Source organism: Sapajus apella, unplaced genomic scaffold, assembly GCF_009761245.1.
Source record: "Sapajus apella isolate SASKATOON/1434 unplaced genomic scaffold, GSC_monkey_1.0 scaffold54, whole genome shotgun sequence".
In the NCBI taxonomy this organism is placed as follows: domain Eukaryota; kingdom Metazoa; phylum Chordata; class Mammalia; order Primates; family Cebidae; genus Sapajus; species Sapajus apella.
Genome location: NW_022436994.1, coordinates 1,108,165 through 1,113,949, shown reverse-complemented (window position 1 = coordinate 1,113,949; position 5,785 = coordinate 1,108,165). Strand labels below are relative to the sequence as shown.

Genomic DNA, 5,785 nt, shown 5'->3' with positions numbered 1-5,785 from the left:
GGAACTCACTGGGACGGAGAAGCAGCAGCAGGACCAGGTGGAACTCACTGGGACGGAGAAGCGACAGCAGGTCCAGGTGGAACTCACTGGGACGGAGAAGCGGCAGCAGGACCAGGTGGAACTCACTGGGAGGGAGAAGCGGCAGCAGGCCCAGGTGGAACTCGCTGAGATGGAGAAGCAGCAGCAGGACCAGTTGGAACTCAGTGGGACGGAGAAGCAGCAGCAGCAGGACCAGGTGGAACTCACTGGGACGGAGAAGCGGCAGCAGGACCAGGTGGAACTCAGTGGGACGGAGAAGCAGCAGCAGGACCAGGTGGACCGCAACATCAAGGAGGCTCATGAGAAACTAGAGATGGAAATGGAGGCCGCACGCCATAAGCACCAGGCCATGCTAATGAGACAGGATTTGATGAGGCGCCAAGACGAACTTCGGAGGATGGAAGAGCTGCTTGACCAACAAGTGCAAAAACGAAAGCAGCTGGAGCTCAGGCAGGAGGAAGGGCGCAGGCGCCGGGAAGAAATGATGCGGCGACGGCAGGACGGATTCAAGGGAACCTTCCCTGATGCGAAAGAGCAGGAGATTCGGACGGTCAGACGGCTGTGGGAGGTGCCATGGGCATAAACAACAGAGGTGCCATGCCCCCTGCTCCTGTGCAAGGTGGTACCCCAGCTCCTCCAGGACCTGCTACTATGATGCTAGATGGAACCTTGGGATTGACCCCACCAAAAGCTGAACGCTTTGGTCAGGCTGCTACAATGGAAGGAATTGGGGCCATTGGTGGAACTCCTCCTGCATTCAACCTGCATTCAGCTTCTGGAGCTGAATTCGCTCCAAACAAACGTCGCCGATGCTAATAAAGTTGCAGTGTCTAGTTTCTCAAAACCCTTAAAAGAAGGACCCTTTTTGGACTAGCCAGAATTCTACCCTGGAAAAGTGTTAGGGATTCCTTCCAATAGTTAGATCTACCCTACCTGTACTATAGAGAGTGTGCTGGGGCAGAGGGCAAGGGAGGGGTGGTATAAACATATCATGCGTGGTATAATGTTTAATCAGTTCTGTGTGGTGCATTCCTGAAGTCTCAAATGTGATTGTTGAGTGCCTGGGGAAATCATGGCAAAGTGGATCCAGTTAGAGCCCATTGATCTTGAACATTTCGGGTTCTTTGTTTTTTCTTTTTTTTTTTTTTTTGTCCATCTTGTTTCATTTGCTTGCTTCCCGCCTACCTGGAGACAGAGTCTCTCTGTCACCCAGGCTGCAGTGCAGTGGTGCCATCTTGGCTCGCTGCAACCTCCGCCTCCCGAGTTCAAGTTTGTCCAGGCTGGTCTTGAACTCCTGACCTCGTGACCCACCTTCCTCAGCCTCCCAAAGTGCTGGGATTACAGGCGCGAGCTACTGTGCCCAGCCCCATTTGCTTTCTTATCCTTAACACTCCCCCAGCCCCAGAGAAACTGCCACATACACCACAAAAAGCAAACATCCCCCAATGACCTTAGCCCCATTGTTCCATTCACTCCCAGGTGAGAATTCAGGCAGTCCACAAAGGTCACAGGCAACAAACATATGACATTGTGTTATATCCCATATACTACACCTTCATGTCCTGAAGAAGACATTTTCTCTTAGAGATTTTCATTTTAGTATATCTTTAAATATATACATATCTTGTGTTAACTTGCCTCCATCTTTTTCTTGGGTGAGGATGCCCAGGAATGACCCTTTTGTGTCTATGATGTTATGGTTCAGAGCTTTTCTTGATAGGCCTAGTACAATCTTGGGAACAGGGCTGCTGTATACTGAAAGTCTGACAGTAGCTCTTAGACTCGCCTCTCTTAGGTAGTCACACTGTGCGTTTTTTCATTGGTGTACCGTGTTTGATTTGTCTGATAAATTTGGAGTTTTTCTGAGAAATGGAACAGTAATGCAGCATCAACTTATTAAAATACATTTTAAGCCTTTTTTAAAAAAAAAGAGTAAATTTACTGCATGTATAATATACCCCAATAAATCTGACTTTAAAATAGAACTTATATATACATATATATAAATTTCACAAATATATATGGAGATATATGTTTATATCTCAAAACCATCTTTCCAATCTTATTTTAGAATATTTTAGAAATTCCAGAGCATAGAGAAGAAGGGAAATTATGCATATGAGACTTGGAAAAATTAAGACAATTTCTATTATTCACACATGATATTGTGATCTATATTAAAAACCTTAAAGTCTACAGAAAAATTGCCAACAAAGGTTAACAGCATTGCTAGATCTAAAATCAGTATAAGAATGTATTATGCGGCGTAGGGGGCAGGGCCTCTCCCGACTCTCGCCCACGTGGCTCCTCTCTGGTGAAGAGCTACAGCAGTTACCCAGGCTTAGGAAGCGGATGTTTAAGCCATGGGTTAGGGGGCTCCTGAGCACGCCCGGTCCTTTCCCTGAGGCTATGAAAGCGACGCACGAGGGACTCTTCTTGGCTGACAGACCTTTCGCCCCCGGGTCTCCGCAGCCCAGGAGTCCGCGAGCCCGTCCTCCTCCCGCTAGTCGTAAAGTGCCGTAAAGGCACCAGCATTTTGCGGCACCGTGGCCTCTCTCCTCCTGACGTGTGAAATGCTTTATCTCATCGGCTTGGGCCTGGGAGATGCCAAGGACATCACGGTCAAGGGCCTGGAAGTTGTTAGACGCTGCAGTCGTGTGTATCTGGAAACCTACACCTCAATGCTGACTGTAGGGAAGGAAGCCTTGGAAGAGTTTTATGGAAGAAAATTGATTCTTGCTGATAGAGAAGAAGTGGAACAAGAAGCAGATAACATTTTAAAGGATGCTGATATCAGTGATATTGCGTTCCTTGTGGTCGGTGATCCCTTTGGGGCTACAACACACAGCGATCTTGTTCTAAGAGCAACAAAGCTGGGAATTCCTTATAGAGTTATTCACAATGCCTCCATAATGAATGCTGTAGGCTGCTGTGGTTTACAGTTACATAAGTTTGGAGAGACAGTTTCTATTGTTTTTTGGACAGACACTTGGAGACCAGAAAGCTTCTTTGACAAAGTGAAGAAGAACAGACAAAATGGCATGCACACATTATGTTTACTAGACATCAAAGTAAAGGAGCAGTCTTTGGAAAATCTAATGAAGGGCAGGAAGATCTATGAACCTCCGCGGTATATGAGCGTAAACCAAGCAGCTCAGCAGCTCATGGAAATTGTTCAAAATCAGAGAATACGAGGAGAAGAACCAGCAATTACCGAGGAAACACTTTGTGTTGGCTTAGCCAGGGTTGGAGCTGAAGACCAGAAAATTGCGGCAGGCACTTTACAGCAAATGTGTACTGTGGACTTGGGAGAACCACTGCATTCCTTGATCATCACAGGAGGCAGCATACATCCACTGGAGCTGGAGATGTTAAATCTGTTTTCCGTACCAAAAAATAGCTTAGAATCTCAAAGCATTGATGGACTCGGAACATAGACATTTTCTATTGTCTGATGTAAATTTCCACCATGTATGGATTGATATGGTTTGAATTTTAATCCCCATAATCTCCAGGTGTTGTGGGAGGTACTTGAATCATGTGGGCAGTTTCCTCCATGCTGTTCTCATTATAGTGAGTTCTCATAAGATCTCACGGTTTTATAAGCATCTGGCATTTCCCCTACTGACTCTCATTCTCACTCTTTCCTCCCCGTGAAGAGGTGCCTGCTGCCATGATTGTAAGCTTCCTGAGGCCTTCCCAGCCATGTGGAACTGTGAGTCAATTAATCCTCTTTTATAATTACCCAGTCTTAGGTGTTTCTTTTTAGCAGCATGAGAATGGACTGATACATGATGCATGCATGCTTGCGTAACAAACAGGTCTTTGGCTTGTCTAATGAGTATAAAACAAATGACCAAAAAAAAGCTGACTCAACAATGCTTGGTTTCCTATGGCAGTGAGTTTTTTCCCTGTGATTTCATCAGTTGTTGCTGCTATTTTGGCAACTTTTCAGGATGTACACACATAAAGCAGATCAGGCTGGAAAGCTTGTGGATAGACATCCATTGACAGAATCATTTAAGAGCAGTTTTTTAAGAAACCAATTTATACAAGGTGGTTGTTAACAGAATATAACTTAGAGGTAACTGGAATTTGATTCACTTGAATCTCAGTTTTAAAGGGTAAAAGATGTTATGAGTGCCAACAAAAGCAAATAAAAGATTAGTAAATGTTCAAAAAAAAATGTATTATGCATTTTGTTTGTGGAAACAAGCAAAAAAATAAATTGTAAAAGCTGAATAGCAACAAAAAATAAAACTACCGGCCGGGCGCAGTGGCTCACGCCTGTAATCCCAGCACTTTGGGAGGCCGAGGCGGGTGGATCACGAGGTCAAGAGATCGAGACCATCCTGGTCAACATGGTGAAACCGCATCTCTACTAAAAATACAAAAAATCAGCTGGGCATGGTGGCGCGTGCCTGTAATCCCAGCTACTCAGGAGGCTGAGGCAGAAGAATTGCCTGAACCCAGGAGGCGGAGGTTGCGGTGAGCCGAGATCGCTCCATTGCACTCCAGCCTGGGCAACAAGAGCGAAACTCCGTCTCAAAATAAATAAATAAATAAAAATAAATAAAACTACCTGATAAAGGATAACTATGACCTTTAAAAAGAGAATTTTAAAACATTATTTAAGTTACTAAGTTATGACATTATTTAAGACCCAAAAAAGAATCACAAAAGCATACTATGTTAATGGAAAGTCAGACTCAATATTGTAAAGAATTCATTTTACTCAAACTAGTTTTTACAAAAAAAAAAAAAAACAAATTCTAAAATTTATGTGGTAGAAGAAAGAGGTAAGAAAAGCTAAGATGTCTCTGAATAGCAAAAATATGTGAGGGCCTTTGTCTCAGTATTTTTCCAGCCTTATTATAAAAAAATTATTATTAAGATAATGTGGAGTTGTTACAGGTATAGGTAAATTTTTAGAGGAACAGGATAGAGATCTTAGAAACAGCCCTATGCCAATATGTAAATTTGAAAAATATCACAGATGTAACATAAATTATTAGTGTGGAAAGGACGCACTTAGTAAGGATGGTACAAAAGGTTTAGAGGAAGACAAAACCAGGATCTCAACTTCCTCCACACACTTTACAACAATTCCTGCTGAATCAAAGATTTCCATTTCAAAGTGAAAGTTTAACATTTTTATGAGGAAATAGAGCAGGATACCTTTAAGACATCAAAATAAAGTGCTTCTTAAATAAAGCATTAAAAGGGCAATTCAAAAGTAGATTGATAAATTTGACTACATTAAAATTAAGAACTTCCGTTCCTAACACCACATCGTAAAAAAACAAATCAGAAACTGGAATGTATTTACCACAAAAATAACTGACAAAAAATGAATAGCTAGGATATACTATAATGTTTTTAAGTCCTATCTGGAACAGTTAGTTTATTTTTCTTTGTATTTTTTTCTTCAATAAATGATGATATACTAAACACCTTTGTATTCACCTCCTTTTGCTAAGAGTGTAATTGCTATGTCAAAAATGCCATGATTTTCATTTACATAAATATGGCCCTACCAAGATGTTTTCTCAGTTACTACTCTGTCGCAGGCTGATCGTAGTTCCCAGAGATAAGCCCTCACACAAATTCCCAGAACCCAAGAATGTTGCCTTAATTGGAAAAAGGGCCTTTTCAGATGTGATTAAGGTAAAGGTTTTGAAGGTACAGGAGTCTCTAAATGACATCACAATTTTCCCTAGCCAAGAAAGATACAACACACACAGAA

General features: G+C 42.6%; 2 pseudogenes across 2 annotated transcripts in view; both read left to right on the top strand.

Annotated features, from left to right (window-relative positions):
- The window catches only part of LOC116527306, a 3,065-nt pseudogene extending 1,107 nt beyond the window's left edge, over window positions 1–1,958 (top strand). Inside the window, exon 2 of the transcript XR_004258485.1 lies at window positions 314–1,958. The product of XR_004258485.1 is annotated as a non-POU domain-containing octamer-binding protein-like (transcript). The remainder of the gene's footprint in view (window positions 1–313) is intronic.
- A 377-nt stretch (window positions 1,959–2,335) lies between these two features.
- LOC116527305 lies at window positions 2,336–4,217 on the top strand (annotated as a pseudogene). Its single transcript, XR_004258484.1, has one exon. The product of XR_004258484.1 is annotated as a diphthine methyl ester synthase pseudogene (transcript).
- The last annotated feature ends 1,568 nt before the right edge of the window (window positions 4,218–5,785 follow it).